Raw genomic sequence first — 13940 nt, forward strand, 5'->3', positions numbered from 1 at the left:
AGGGGGCAGGGAGCGGGGGCATTGGATAAGGGGTAGGAGGTCCCAGGGGGAAGTCAAGGGACAGGGAGCAGGGGTGGTTGGATGGGGCGGAGATTCTGGGGTGGGGGGCGGTCAGGGGATGGGAAATGGGGGGTTGGATAGGTGTGGGAGTCCCAGGGGTCCTGTCAGGGCACAGGGGTGTGGATAGGGGTGGGGCAGTTGGGGGAGTTGGATAGGGCGTGGGACTCCGGGGGTGGGGTGGGGACGGTTAGGGGCGGCGGGTCCCAGGAGTGGGGGTTGGATGGGTCAGTGGTTCTGAGGGGGGCAGTTGGGGGCAGGAAGTGGGAGGGGGCAGATAAAGGCGGGGGCCAGGCTGTTTGGGGAGGCACAGAATTCCCTACCCCTCCCTCTGTACAGCTTTGGAGCCCCGACATGGCCCTCAGGCCAAAGGGTTTGCCCACCAACAGCGCCCAGAAGCACAGCTAATGAGAACCTTCCATTATCAGTCACTATAATGACCTAAACTCAGCACTGTCTACAAAAATCACGATATGCATTCCACGATATGCATCTGAGGAAGTGAGCTGTAGCTCACGAAAGCTTATGCTCTAATAAATTGGTTAGTCTCTAAGGTGCCACAAGTCCTCCTTTTCTTTTTGCGAATACAGACTAACACGGCTGCTACTCTGAAACCTACAAAAATCAAGTGCTCGCATCTGTGTGGCAGGATAGGGGAATTACTCATTGTGTACAGCAAAAAAACAAAACGGCACGGATGATTAAAGCAAAATAAAGTGGCCATTTATTCTCCTACAGGGAAACTTCAGCACTGCCAGGGGGCAGGGAAAGGGTCTCATCACTAGGTGGAGAATAAACCGTTGGTTTGTACAGTGGTAAGTTTCCTAAAAGCCTGAAAGCATAATCGCATCGTCAGGAAACCAGCCAGTCAAAGAGAGGGAGTGGCTCGGCCCAGTGATCAGCCCCCCGGCACTGCAATAACACCACCCTCCCCCCCGGGCCGACAGCCTGAGCGGGCCCGGAGGGAGGCCTCGGCTTTGGGTCGGGGCAGCTCGCCCGGCCCCCGGCACCGGAGGGGTTTCTCTGCACGTCTGCAGTGAACCCGCGGGCTCCGTCCCTACCCGGGCTGTGCAGCGCCGAGCTCGGCCCGGCCGCTCGCGGGTTAGGCCCAGCGCTACCGCCGGGCAGGCTGGGGAGCCCGCGGGACTCAGGGACGGCATTGGGGGGTGCGGGGCGCAGCCTGTGCCCCGGCTCCTGTCCCTGCCCTGGGCCCACCTCACCCGGCCCCTCCCAGGAGCCTCCGCCCGCTCCTTACCCCTCGCCGCTGGCCCGGCTCCGTCCCGTTCACCGCTCCCCGGCGCGCGGCTCGTGACGCAGAGCGGAGCCCGGGCGCCGGCCGCGCTCGCAAGCCCGCGGAGCGGCAGGAAGGACCGGCGGCGGGAGGCAGCGTGCGGAGGAAGAGGCGGAGCCGGGGAGGAGGCGGCTGAGCGGACTGAGGCGGGGGAGCGGGGAATCTGCCGCGTGGGGCCGGGGCCGGGCCGGGCCGGGGTAAGCGGGGTTGGGAGCGTGTGGGGCCGCGGAGCCGGGCCCAGGGCACTGACGGGATGAGGATGTGGGATGAAGCCTCCCCGGGACACAGGGAGGGGCAGGTGCTGAGGGTGGGGGGGGTGAAGCCTCCCCGGGACACAGGGGGGGCAGGTGCTGAGGGTGGGGGGGGTGAAGCCTCCCCGGGACACAGGGGGGGCAGGTGCTGAGGGTGGGGGGGGTGAAGCCTCCCCGGGACACAGGGGGGGCAGGTGCTGAGGGTGGGGGCGGGGGGGGGTGAAGCCTCCCCGGGACACAGGGAGGGGCAGGTGCTGAGGCTGGGGGCGGGGGGGGTGAAGCCTCCCCGGGACACAGGGAGGGGCAGGTGCTGAGGCTGGGGGCGGGGGGGGTGAAGCCTCCCCGGGACACAGGGAGGGGCAGGTGCTGAGGCTGGGGGCGGGGGGGGTGAAGCCTCCCCAGGACACAGGGAGGGGCAGGTGCTGAGGCTGGGGGGGGGGGTGAAGCCTCCCCGGGACACAGGGATCGCAGTGTGGGGCAGATGCTGAGTATGTGGGGTGAACCCCTGAGGCACAGGGATCTTTGTGAGGGACAGGTATTGAGGACATGGGGTGAGTCCTCTGTTACCTGGGGTCACTGTGGTCACTCATCACAGGGCTCTGGGACATTCACCCTCAATTTCTCATTTACTTTCCCATGGGTTTTGCTGGTGTGGGCTTGGGGAACTGTCCCCCACTCCCTGGGAGAATGACCTACACCCTCTATATTTGGTAACTAATTCCACAGCCCCCACTGCCATGGATGCATGGCAGAGACCATAGTCCAGGCTATGAATGTGGCAGCCTTCAGGAAGGTCTGTCAACAGGGTTTGAATCCTGGATGTTAAGCCCTGCAGCACAGATTTCTACTATATGAGCTAATGGAGACTCTCCACTACTAGGTAACAGTAGTCAGTTGTTATCTTCTGTTAAAGGGGACAAGGCAGAAGGCAGCAACACAGTCCTTGCCAGTACGATACATGAATAGCTAAAAGATCCAGATATGGTTATAACTGGCATTCACTGCAGAGCTATTAGCAATGAATACATAGGGAAATCACCAAATGAACCAAATAAAAGGGTGACAGATCAATGGTTTGCAACAAATAGGTTGATCTGTTCTGAAAAAGGAAGCTTTTTGGGAACATAGGTTTGCAATACTGGATCAGACCAGTGTTCTATCTAATCCAGTATCCTGTGATCTCTTAGAATGGCCAAGGGCAGAAGCATCAGAGAAAAGGGCAATAAAATCCACAGTGAATAATTATGGAATAACCTGCCTGTGGGAGATGTTCTCCAAATCTCCACAAGTTACTCGTTAATTTATACTCTCAATTCAGCTTCTTTATACCTTTAATTATTCTGTATACCTCTATCTTGTCTCCTCTCTCAAATAAACAGTCCTGGTATTTTTAAAAAAACAACAAAGAGTCCGGTGGCACCTGAAAGACGAACAGATTTATTTGGGCATAAGCTTTTGTGGGTAAAAAGCCTCACTTTTTCAGATGCATGGAGTGAAAATTACAAATACAGGCATAAATATACTGGCACAGGAAGAGAAGGGAGTTACCTTACAAGTGGAGAACCAGTGTTGACAAGGCCAATTCAATCAGGGTGGATGTGGTCCACTCCCAATAATTGATGAGGGGTTGTCAGTACCAAGAGAGGGAAAATTGCTTTTGTAGTGAGCCTTCTCTTCATGTGCCAGTATATTTATGCCTGTATCTGTAATTTTCACTCCATGCATCTGAATAAGTGGGCTATTTTAACTACGAAAGCTTATGCCCAAATAAATCTGTTAGTCTTTAAGGTGCCACCAGACTCCTTGTTGTTTTTGTGGCTACACCTACATGGATACCCCTCTGATACCCAGTGTTTTTAATCTCTCTTCATATAAAAATATTTTCTATTTATCTGGTCATTCTTGTGAGCTTTTTGTGAACTAGGGTTCATTGAAAATTATGCATGGAAACCGTTTTTGAACAAAATTAAATGAAAATTTTTACAGAAAGCGTGTGCTTTCTTTGAATTTTTTAAAAATATTTCATCAGAAAACTAAAAATGTTTAACTTTTTCCCAGAAAGTTAATTCTTTAAATGTAACACTTTCACTTTTTTAATAGCTGTATTGTATACTCTATTTTTGTAACATTCTTTTTGAAATAAGGTGACCAGAACTAAACACGGTATTCCAAGTGAGGACATACCACCAATTTGTGTAGTGTAAATATTTAATGTATTTTTTCTATCCATTCTTTCTATGCTTAAAATCCTATTCCCTCAACTACTTAAGGGGCTGTTCATGTGAGTAAATTACTCCCATGCTCAAATTTTCTAGGGTTGGGGGCCTCACAGTATGTCAACTTTTTTGTTTGATTATGGATTGTTGTTGGTTTTTTTGTGGTATTTTTTGACTGCCATTGCACATTAAGTGAGGTTTGAATGTAGAGAAGAGGATTTGTGCCTTAATTTCAGCAGTAATTCTTATATGAAGAGAGACTAAAAATAAGTTTGTCTTTAATTTTTCACGTGTCCCTTATATTCCTGAAGTATATCTGGTGACTAGGTAATTTTAGTTATATCAGTGTGCCCATCCTAAATTCTGTTGTTGTTGTTTTTATAGCATTTTTCATCTGAGATACTCAAAGAACTTCACAAATGATATAAAACCCTCTGAATATTCCTATTTATTGATGGGGAAACTGAGGCACAGAGGTTAGGTGACTTCTCCCTGGTCACACAGCAAATTGACGTAAATGGGAATATAAATTATATCTCCCGAGTCTGATGTCTTAAAAACACAGGTACTATTTTTGGTGTTCTACATATTTATTGGAATAACCATTACATTTGTAAATAACTTAATGTGATATGATACATGTTAAATGAAAAAGAAACCTTGTTAAATGTTGTCCGGAGTTTTATTTTTTCCATAACAAAACAAACAAACAAAACATTTTGCAGAAACTAAGAGCAATAGAAATGTTTCCATATTTTGTTTATATTTTCCTGGAAACATGTTTTTAAACAAATAAACAGTCCTCTGTGGTGAAACCCAAATTTGTAGCACAGTGAAACAGACTTAATTGATATTTAGCCCATGTTGGAGAAATTTTAAAAAGTGAACAGCATAATTTGTTAAAGTAAATTGGATTTTTAACGTTCTTTTAGTTCTGACCAACTAAGCTTGTCTTAGTTCCATAGGTAAATAAATTTGTTTGTTTACAATATCTGCTCTTCAAGCTATGCAGTATAGCAGATGTTGTTAATTATTTGTATTGCAGCAGCAGCTAGAGGCCCTAACTGAGACTGGGGCTCTGTTGTGTCTAGTACTAGTACAGAGTAAATGGCAATCCCTGTCCCAAAGATTTTGCACTCTAAGTCTACGCTGCAATAAAAAGCCTACAGCACTGGGTCTCAAAGCCTGGGTCAATTGGCTCAGGCTTGCAGGGCTTGGGCTGTGGGGCTAAAAATTGCATGTAGATGTTTGGGCCTCAGCTGGAGCCCAGGCACTATTGTGAGGGGGATGGATCTCAGAGCCTGTGCTCCAGCCTGAGCTTGAACATTATAGTGCAGCTGTTAGCACCGCAGTCTGAGTCCCACAAACCCAACTCAGCTGATCTGGGCCAGCTGCAGCTGTGCTGCTGGTCTTTTATTGTAGTGTATATGTATCTAAATAGAAAAGGGAATGGAGAGAAGGGAGAAGATAATATACAAGCAGAGTGAACAACATGATGGTTTGAAAACATTGTGTTAATTCTGTGATTTTTTTTAATGTTTTGGGTGTGGTTTTATAAGGAGCATCAGCTAAAGGATAAGACAAAGGAAGGGTGGTGGAAGGATATATAGGAAAGATAAGGAAGAAGGAGAACATGGAGTGCAGGTACATAAAGGCTGATGTGAAGAAACTGCAGGAGGAGTTTGATCAAGCAGCCAGTCTGCACAGGGGAGAGGAAGTTAAACATATGTCTGATGATATCGCTGGTGCCCAAAGGCATGCTGCAGTTGCTTATAAGTTGTAACAGTACTGAGAAAATGATTTCAGATGGATGATTCAAAGTTTGGCTGATGTGACATTCAGGATGGCCACAAAGTCCTGTCTCAGTCCTGCAGCTGGTTCTGTGAGGAAGGAGTCATTTGCAGGATTGGAGTACATTTTTCCTTACCTGTGTAATTTAACACACACTTTTGATTATTAAAACTGAAATAACTTAAAAATTAGGGCTGTCAAGCGATTAAAAAAATTAATCATGACTAATCGCGCAATTAAAAAGGTTTCAGAGTAGCAGCCGTGTTAGTCTGTATCCAAAGAAGGAACAGGAGTACTTGTGGCTCAAATGAATTTGTTAGTCTCTAAGGTGCCACAAGTACTCCTGTTCCTTTTGCGATTAAAAAGTGGTATTGTATTTGAAATATCTTTGGATGTTTTCTACATTTTCAAATATATTGATTTCAATTACAAAATGGAATACGAAGTGTACAGTATCACTTTATCTTTATTTTTGATTACAAGTATTTGCACTGTAAAAAAACAAAATAGTATTTTTCAGTTCATCTAATACAAATACTGTAATGCAACCTCTTTATCATGAAAGTTGAACTTAAAAATGTAGAATTTATGTTTTAAAAAAAAACACCCCTGCATTCAAAAATGAAACAATGTAAAATTTTAGAGCCTTTGTGAGTTAACCTCGATTAATCGACAGCCCTGTTAAAAATCTAATTTACTTTTCACTGTTAATGATATTCATATTTTGCATTTCTCTTGTCTTGGATTGTGAGACTAGGCACTAATTAGGGCTGTTGATTAATCGCAGTAAACTCACGGAATTAACTAAAAAAATTAATCCCAATTAAAAAAAATTGTGATTAATCTCAGTTTTAATCACACTGTGAAACACTAGAATACCAATTTAAATGTATTAAATATTTTGGACATTATTCTACATGTTCATATATATTCTGTGTTGTAATTGAAATCAAAGTGTATATTATTTTTGATTACAAAAATTTGCGCTGTAAAAATGATAAACAAGAAATAGTTTTTTCAGTCACCTCATATAAGTACTGTAATGCAGTCTCTTTGTCATGAAAGTGCAACTTACAAATGTAGATTTTGTTTGTTACATAACTGCACTCAAAAACAAAACAATGTAAAACTTTAGATCCTATATGTCCACTCAGTCCTACTTCTTGTTCAGCCTGTTACTAAGAGAAACAAGTTTGTTTACCTTTACAGGAGATAATGCTGCCTCTTCTTATTTACAATGCCACAGAAAGTGAGAACAGGCATTTGCATGGCACTTCTGTCGCCGGCACTGCAAGGTATTTACGTGCCAGATATGCTAAAGATTCGTATGCCCCTTCATGCTTCGGCCACCATTCCAGAGGACATGCTTCCATGCCGATGATGCTCATTAAAAAAATAACGCATTAATTAAATTTGTGACTGAACTCCTTGGGGGAGAATTGTATGTCCCCTGCTCTGTTTTACTCACATTCTGCCATATATTTCATGTTATGGCAGTCTCCAATGGTGACCCAGCACATGTGCATTTTAAGAATACTTCCACTGCAGATTTGACAAAATGCAAAGAAGATACCAATGGGAGATGTCTAAAAATAGCTACGGCACTTGACCAAAGGTTTAAGAATCTGAAGTGCCTTCCAAAATCTGAGAGGGAAGAGGTGTCGAGCATGCTTTCAGAAGTCTTAAAAGAGCAACACTTGGATGCGGAAACTACAGAACCTGAACCACCAAAAAAGAAAATCAACCTTCTGCTCGTGGCATCTGACTCAGATGATGAAAATGAACATGCATCAGTCCGCACTGCTTTGGATTGTTATCGAGCAGAACCCGTCATCAGCATGGACGCATGTCTCCTGGAATGGTGGTTGAAGCATGAAGGGACATCTGAGGCTTTAGCACATCTGGCATGTAAATATCTTGCGACACTGGCTACAACAGTGCCATGAGAATGCCTGTTCTTACTTTCAGGTGACGTAAACAAGAAGCAGGCAGCATATCTCCTGCAAATGTAAACAAACTTGTTTGAGCGATTGGCTGAACAAGAAGTAGGACTGAGTGGGTTGCAGGCTCTAAAATTTTACATTGTTTTATTTTTGAATGTAGTTTTTTGTACATAATTCTACATTTGTAAGTTCCACTTTCATGATAGAGATTGCACTATACTATGTAGAAAAAATCCATAAATATTTAAATAAATGGTATTCTATTATTAACAGTGCGATTAATTGTGATTAATTTTTTTAATCGCTTGACAACACTAGCATTAATCAGTTTCACTTTCTTTCTAGTTAGTGTTTCCTTTTGGTTCTCATGCACTACTAAGAACACTCAAAATGCAAACACTACAGAGATTTGTTCAAAATAATTTTTTCCACTGTTTTCTTAAAGACAAGTTCATGGACATATTTTTCATGGTCTTATTTTTTTCAGAAGAGCCCTGAATTTGGGACAAAACTTGAACTGACAATATCTGTTAAAACCTTTTTTATGTTTAATTCATTAATGAATGTGATAAGCTGGAATGGAAAATCCACTAGTCCCATCCCTATGTCACTTATTGACACTTAATAAAAATACTTTGCTTCTTTACTGAAACAAGACCCAAGTACAACTTTATATAATGTGTTGAACAGTAATTAGAGGCATGTGTGAGAGCCCGTCATGTCTGGAACAGTTTAATAATGACTCTGCCATCTCTGTCTTACACACTTTCAAACTTCTTGTGCTAGAGGAAATGTAAAAAGTCCCATGTTAAATAACGACCAAACCAATCTGGAAGAAGAAGGTGATCAGCAAAAAATCCTTCCTCCTCTTAGTTCTTTTCACATTACTCCATTCTGATTTTCAAAGGGATGACAACTATTTGAAAATGCATATCTATTCCCCATAATTATTTTCTGTCCAATTTTGCTTAAATTTATTATTGCTCAATTCTGCTAAGAGACAGAAAAAAAAATTTAAAGCTGGAAGAAGAGGAGGAAAATGCCAGTTAATGAGCATCTGATTTAGATCACCTTGAGCATGTGGTTTGAATGACATGAGGCAAGGGGTTAGTGCTTCCAGCAGGAGGAGCCAGTGAAACTCACTATGGCCTAGTGTAACCTTGGAAAATTAACTTTTGCTGCAGTGAGTATCAGCAGCATCTCTACATGGTTGAACAGCAATTATAGACCAGGATAAACAACAGAAACAGTCATTTTCTTTTCTGAAATCATGCTGAATTTAGCTTGTACTGGTCTACATGTGTACTTTTACTGTGTTCAACTGAAGCCCTTGTCAGCAATATGGTAACTTTTCTAGTGTAGGTTATGTGAACTACTACATTTTTGACCATATTTAATGTGTCCTGTATAGTTTTCATGTACAGTTGTCATTTTTTAAAAGTAAGATGAAGGCAGTATCATTAACTATAGAAACTGCAGTGTTAAAGGGAGAGAGGAAAAGCTATTTGAGAGAACAGTTAACTGGGAATAAAAAACAGGTGCTTTTGAATATAGCAGTTGGGTTTGCATTGATCACCACCATCTGTCTGAGGCTGAATAAGAAATTTCCTAGATAAATGTTTGAGGTAATGAATGATCTGTTTCATGACGGAAAAGTTTTTGATGGCTAGGAAAGTGAGAGCAAGAGAAACCTGCTGGATTAATCTAAGCCTTCAGACTTCAAAGATGAATGGAAAATATAACTGAGAGACCAAGCTGAGCATATAATTGTGCAGTTGGTACGGTTGAGTGTGGAAGTTAGAGGTCAGAAATTATACTGCAGAATTCTTTGCAAACCAGTTTGTGTAAGCAAGGGAGGAAGGTTTTTCTAGCACTCCTCTCTGAAACGGGAATTATAATAGATTACCTGCTTGTAGAAGTCGGAGGTTTGTTAAAGATGACCTCCAACGGATATTTTTCAACAATTGGCTTTTTGCCTTTTTGGGCTCTTTTATGATATATAAAGAAGGCCTGAAAAGTTTGTTGTGTTTGAAGGTTTTTTTCCCTAATTTTTTTGTTTTGTTATAAATATCAAGTATGTCTAATGTGGTCGTCTTTGGTTATGCTGGAGGACCCTCTGGGAGGTCTCAGGGATGTTTATTGAGACTTCTAACACCTTAATTGAGGTTGAATCTTTAACAGTGCTCACTTTATTTGGGATTTTAGTAACTGAAATGACGTAGCTGTAAAAATTAAAAACAAAAAGTTTGAAACAGACTGACTAAAAATTTCTTCCCCTCTCCATTGCTCAGATTTCTGTTGGCTCTTGTGATGTCACCATTTTGGTAGTTTTCCAGTCATCACGGAGTCTTCCAGCCTTGCCATGACCTGAACGTTTTATATGAAAAACAAGAAGAATTAAATTAAATAAAATTAAACAAACCCCAAACCCCACTTTCAGACCAGCTTTACATATCATAAAGTCAGAAACAACCAAAACTCTCTGTGGTGACCTATTATATCTCTTTAGAAATGTTTATTCTTTTTCTCTAACAAATTGCTTTGATTTAACTTTGTTTGAACGATATTTTGAAAATTAATTCTATTTTAAGATATTAAGGACTGGAGTAATTTTATGGCACAATGTTTTTTCTCTGCTGGAAAGATGTTGTCTAAAGCATAGATATGAAATGGACAGTGATAATGTACCTAAAAAGAAAAGGAGTACTTGTGGCACCTTAGAGACTAACCAATTTATTAGAGCATAAGCTTTCGTGAGCTACAGCTCACTGATGAAGTGAGCTGTAGCTCACGAAAGCTTATGCTCTAATAAATTGGTTAGTCTCTAAGGTGCCACAAGTACTCCTTTTCTTTTTGCGAACACAGACTAACACGGCTGTTACTCTGGTACCTAAAAAGGTATGAGTTTTTTTTTCCCTCTGTCTGTTAAACAGTCTGGAGAATTTGAGATTTAATTTAAAAACATTTTCTTAGCCACTCTGGTTGCAAAAATAACTTTCCAAATATGTACCAATATAGTGTCATCTTCTTTGCAGACAAAGAATTCTGAAAATCTCCAAAATAGCTCTGAGAAATGTTATGTGCCACTGTTCAAGTGAACATAGTGTTCTCTCAGAAGCCTAATGATGACACGTTAATATCAACATTGTCAGTTAGTACACTGATGATTATTTTAAGGGAAACACCTCTCAGCACCTGCATCTACCCCTCAGTCTGAGCTTCAGTCTGGAGGGCAATGTGTTTTTCCTTGCTGCAGCCAGCAATTGCTTATCATCATCTTTTTTCAGTGTGGTCTCTGATAGCTGCTTCCTTCCAGGAGAAGGGAATAGACTTCTCAAACAACTGTCACATGAAGGTGTAAAAACAGTTAAATGTAAATGTACTCTGAAGACTTACATAAAGGCATTTTATATGAATGGCACATATCCTAAATATGACTGACACTCAAAGGTCTCTTGTTGCACTGGATAATTATGGCTTTAAAAAAATTAGTTAGGATAGCTAGTGGAAAATCCAGAGTTTATGTTTTTATGGTCTTTCTTTTATGAGACTTGTAGAGACTTAAAATGATCATTTATCAACAAAAAACCCAACCCAGTTTCTGTCACTACTTGATTGTGGAAATAGCTTTCCTTACGTTTCAGAAAACTGTGCAAGCAATAGCAGCGGCACGGGTAGGCATTACATCTTCACTGAGTAGCTGCTTTCAGAACCTTGTTAGAAATCAACTAAAGATATGCCTTCACTGCAGAGTTAACTTGGTTGATTGACAACCAGGTGTGAGCAGCCATAGTGCACAGCGATACTCTTTACAGTGTCCTCCCTAGTGCTGCACTAAGTGTGTGATCAATCACTTTAAAAAAAATTGTAATATAACCATTGCAGTAATTTGGCTCTTTACTTTAGTCTCAAAGGTAGACTAGAAATTTTTTCATACATAAGTCCTAGAACAACAGTTTTGGCCCAGTTATAGTGATGTTATTAAATGGTTAATTTGACCCATGTATATCCATTAACTGTGTGTGTGTCAAAGCCAAACCCTTTTTATTGTGGAAGTAAATAATTACAGCATATTCATGTAATTGCTCCAGGATCTCTTATTAACCTAGATAATTTTTTTACAGGAATAGTATTGATCCAGAGTCATTTGCTTTCTATACAAAACATTCATAGTGGCATCTTTTCGTTCTGTTAAGATACCCTTTCTCTGCTGGTGTTATGTGCTTCTACAATGATTGCTTCAAAAGGGTGCCATCTAGTGTCTAAAGATTGAAATATGAATTGCGATTTATAAGGCAGTAGATGAGAATTTTATTAGGTGGTGGTGCAGAACAATTATTACATCATAATTCTTAAACTGCCCTGGAATAGTGTAAGATTGATAGAGGAAACTGTGACTCTTGAATGAAGTATTAAGGAAATTGAATTGATTTTTTTTCATCTGATGACAAGAATATTAATGTGAGCCATGAGTATTATTTTAATTAAGTCAAACTTCTCTTTAAATGAATTGTGTGTGTTTGAGATGCACATATATAGCATTCTTGAGGTCCATTCCGCTTGTCTGTTTTTTGCTTGCTCATGCCTTCAGCGAATGACCCTACAGAAGTTGGATTTCATTTGTAGTATAGAAACTAATGCTGTCTTCTGGTTACATGAATATGTTGTATTGGCCTTATAGTGATCTCAGAAACACAAATCTGTGCCTGATAAAATCAGCTGCTATAGTCATGCACATATGAGCAGTACCAGATTTTTTAAAAATGCATGGTAATAGTGGGAGAGATCTAACTACTATATATTTATTGAATTTTAAAGCGCCTGTTCCCATAATTGCTAAGTGCTTGCTTACACATTTTTAAGAATACCAAATAGTAAATTGCATAAAACCATTCAAAGGCTCAAAGTTGATTGAGTTAAATCAGTTTGATCAAAGTGATTTAAATTAGCATTTTAATCGGGATTTAAATCAGTGGGCAGGACACCTTGATTTACATAATTAATTTTAATCTTGTTTTGCATTTGTACTTTGTAATTATTTTCCTAAAGAAACATTGATTGGTAATCATTAAGACATGTTGATTTGCAACTAGACATAGGTTTTACACTAAATTTCGTACTTCTTTTTGCTAACCAGGAGGATGCTTGATGGCACAGATTTTTAAACTATATCTGTAGTTAGTGAATCGAAGTACTTGTTTCTGGCCACCATGCCCTTCAGTTTTTTAGAACTAGTAGATTCATCCTCTCTCATTATTTTTATTCATAGATTGGAAGAAGAAAACAAGCATAGGCCTTAATAGGTTGTTGTAATTTAAGTATAGGTTGTAATTTACAGTTTAAATAAAATAGGTTATTTTGAAAAAGAAAAATGTATGTAATTAAAAATCCATTTTTATTGTTGTTTTTTTAATTATTGAATTTTTCTGCCCTGGGCTTTAAGAAAACCAATGTCCTTTTGTCAGGAATAAAATAAAATGCACAAATGTTAACACACATAAAAATATTTTAATATAATTATATCAAGATCACATGTATGGAGGAAGTAGACTTGTAATTATAAATTACAGCGAGTTATTTAGTTTTTTAATTCATGCTGCTTCGGGGCAGTCTGGATTAAAGGTCTGATGCTGGAGCTCACAAGGATCATCCCCTGACGAAACACACTGTCTGCTATGGATGATGCTGAGCAATAGGCAGCTACGTGTCCTCTTGAGCAACAAAGTCAGTTTGCCCCAGTTCCTGAACAACGGACTGCCATAAGGTCCAGTAGTTGCGCTGATGGTTTTCAATGTTTACATGAGCAACATGCCTCCAACAAAGTTATGCAAATTTGCATGTGCGGATGACCTTGCCCTGGCAACTCAAGTAGCCACCTTCAGTGACTTCAAGTCCACCTTGAACAGGGACCTAAACATCAGAGAGGAATATTTCCAGAAATGGAGACTTAAGCCAAATCCTCACAAAACAACAGTCACTACATTCCATCTTGATACCAGGAACACTAAGCACATCCTGAAAGTGACCTTCTGTGGCAACACGGTGCTACATGACCTCACTCCAGCAAATCTCAGAGTGAAGCTGGACCACATGCTAACCTTCCATGACCATCTGAAGAAGGTAGCTGCCAAGACGAAGACAAGGGTCAACCTGGTCCAGAAACCGGCAAGCACAAGCTGGGGAGCGTCAGCATCAGTGTTACAGACATCAGCGATGGCCCTTGTGTACTCCTTAGCCAAAGCCTATGCACTGGTATGGACCAGAAGCAGCCATACTCGACTTGTTGATGTCCAACTAAACACTGCAATGTGGTTCATCACTGGAACCCTCAGCTTGACCCCAACACCTTGGCTGCCAGTGTTGTCGCACATTGCGCCCCCCTCCATTTGCC

At 41.3% G+C, this 13940-nt stretch overlaps 2 protein-coding genes across 3 annotated transcripts in view; one reads left to right on the plus strand and one right to left on the minus strand.

Moving 5' to 3' along the window:
• Positions 1 to 1442, minus strand: part of INTS12 (integrator complex subunit 12) — a 31728-nt gene extending 30286 nt beyond the window's left edge. The window contains exon 1 of the mRNA XM_084626670.1: positions 1313 to 1442. The gene's annotated coding sequence lies outside the window, so the exon portion shown is untranslated. The remainder of the gene's footprint in view (positions 1 to 1312) is intronic.
• Positions 1443 to 1475: 33 nt separating this feature from the next.
• GSTCD (glutathione S-transferase C-terminal domain containing) overlaps positions 1476 to 13940 on the plus strand; it is a 129469-nt gene continuing 117004 nt past the window's right edge. Inside the window, exons 1-3 of one of the 2 annotated variants that reach the window (XM_084626668.1) lie at positions 1608 to 1646; positions 2326 to 2479; positions 4200 to 4380. The gene's annotated coding sequence lies outside the window, so the exon portion shown is untranslated. Of the gene's footprint in view, positions 1546 to 1607; positions 1647 to 2325; positions 2480 to 4199; positions 4381 to 13940 lie in introns of those variants that run through there. The other variant, XM_084626669.1, reaches the window with a different exon arrangement.

Source organism: Lepidochelys olivacea, assembly GCF_965140295.1.
Source record: "Lepidochelys olivacea isolate rLepOli2 genome assembly, chromosome: 4".
Classification (NCBI taxonomy): Eukaryota; Metazoa; Chordata; order Testudines; family Cheloniidae; genus Lepidochelys; species Lepidochelys olivacea.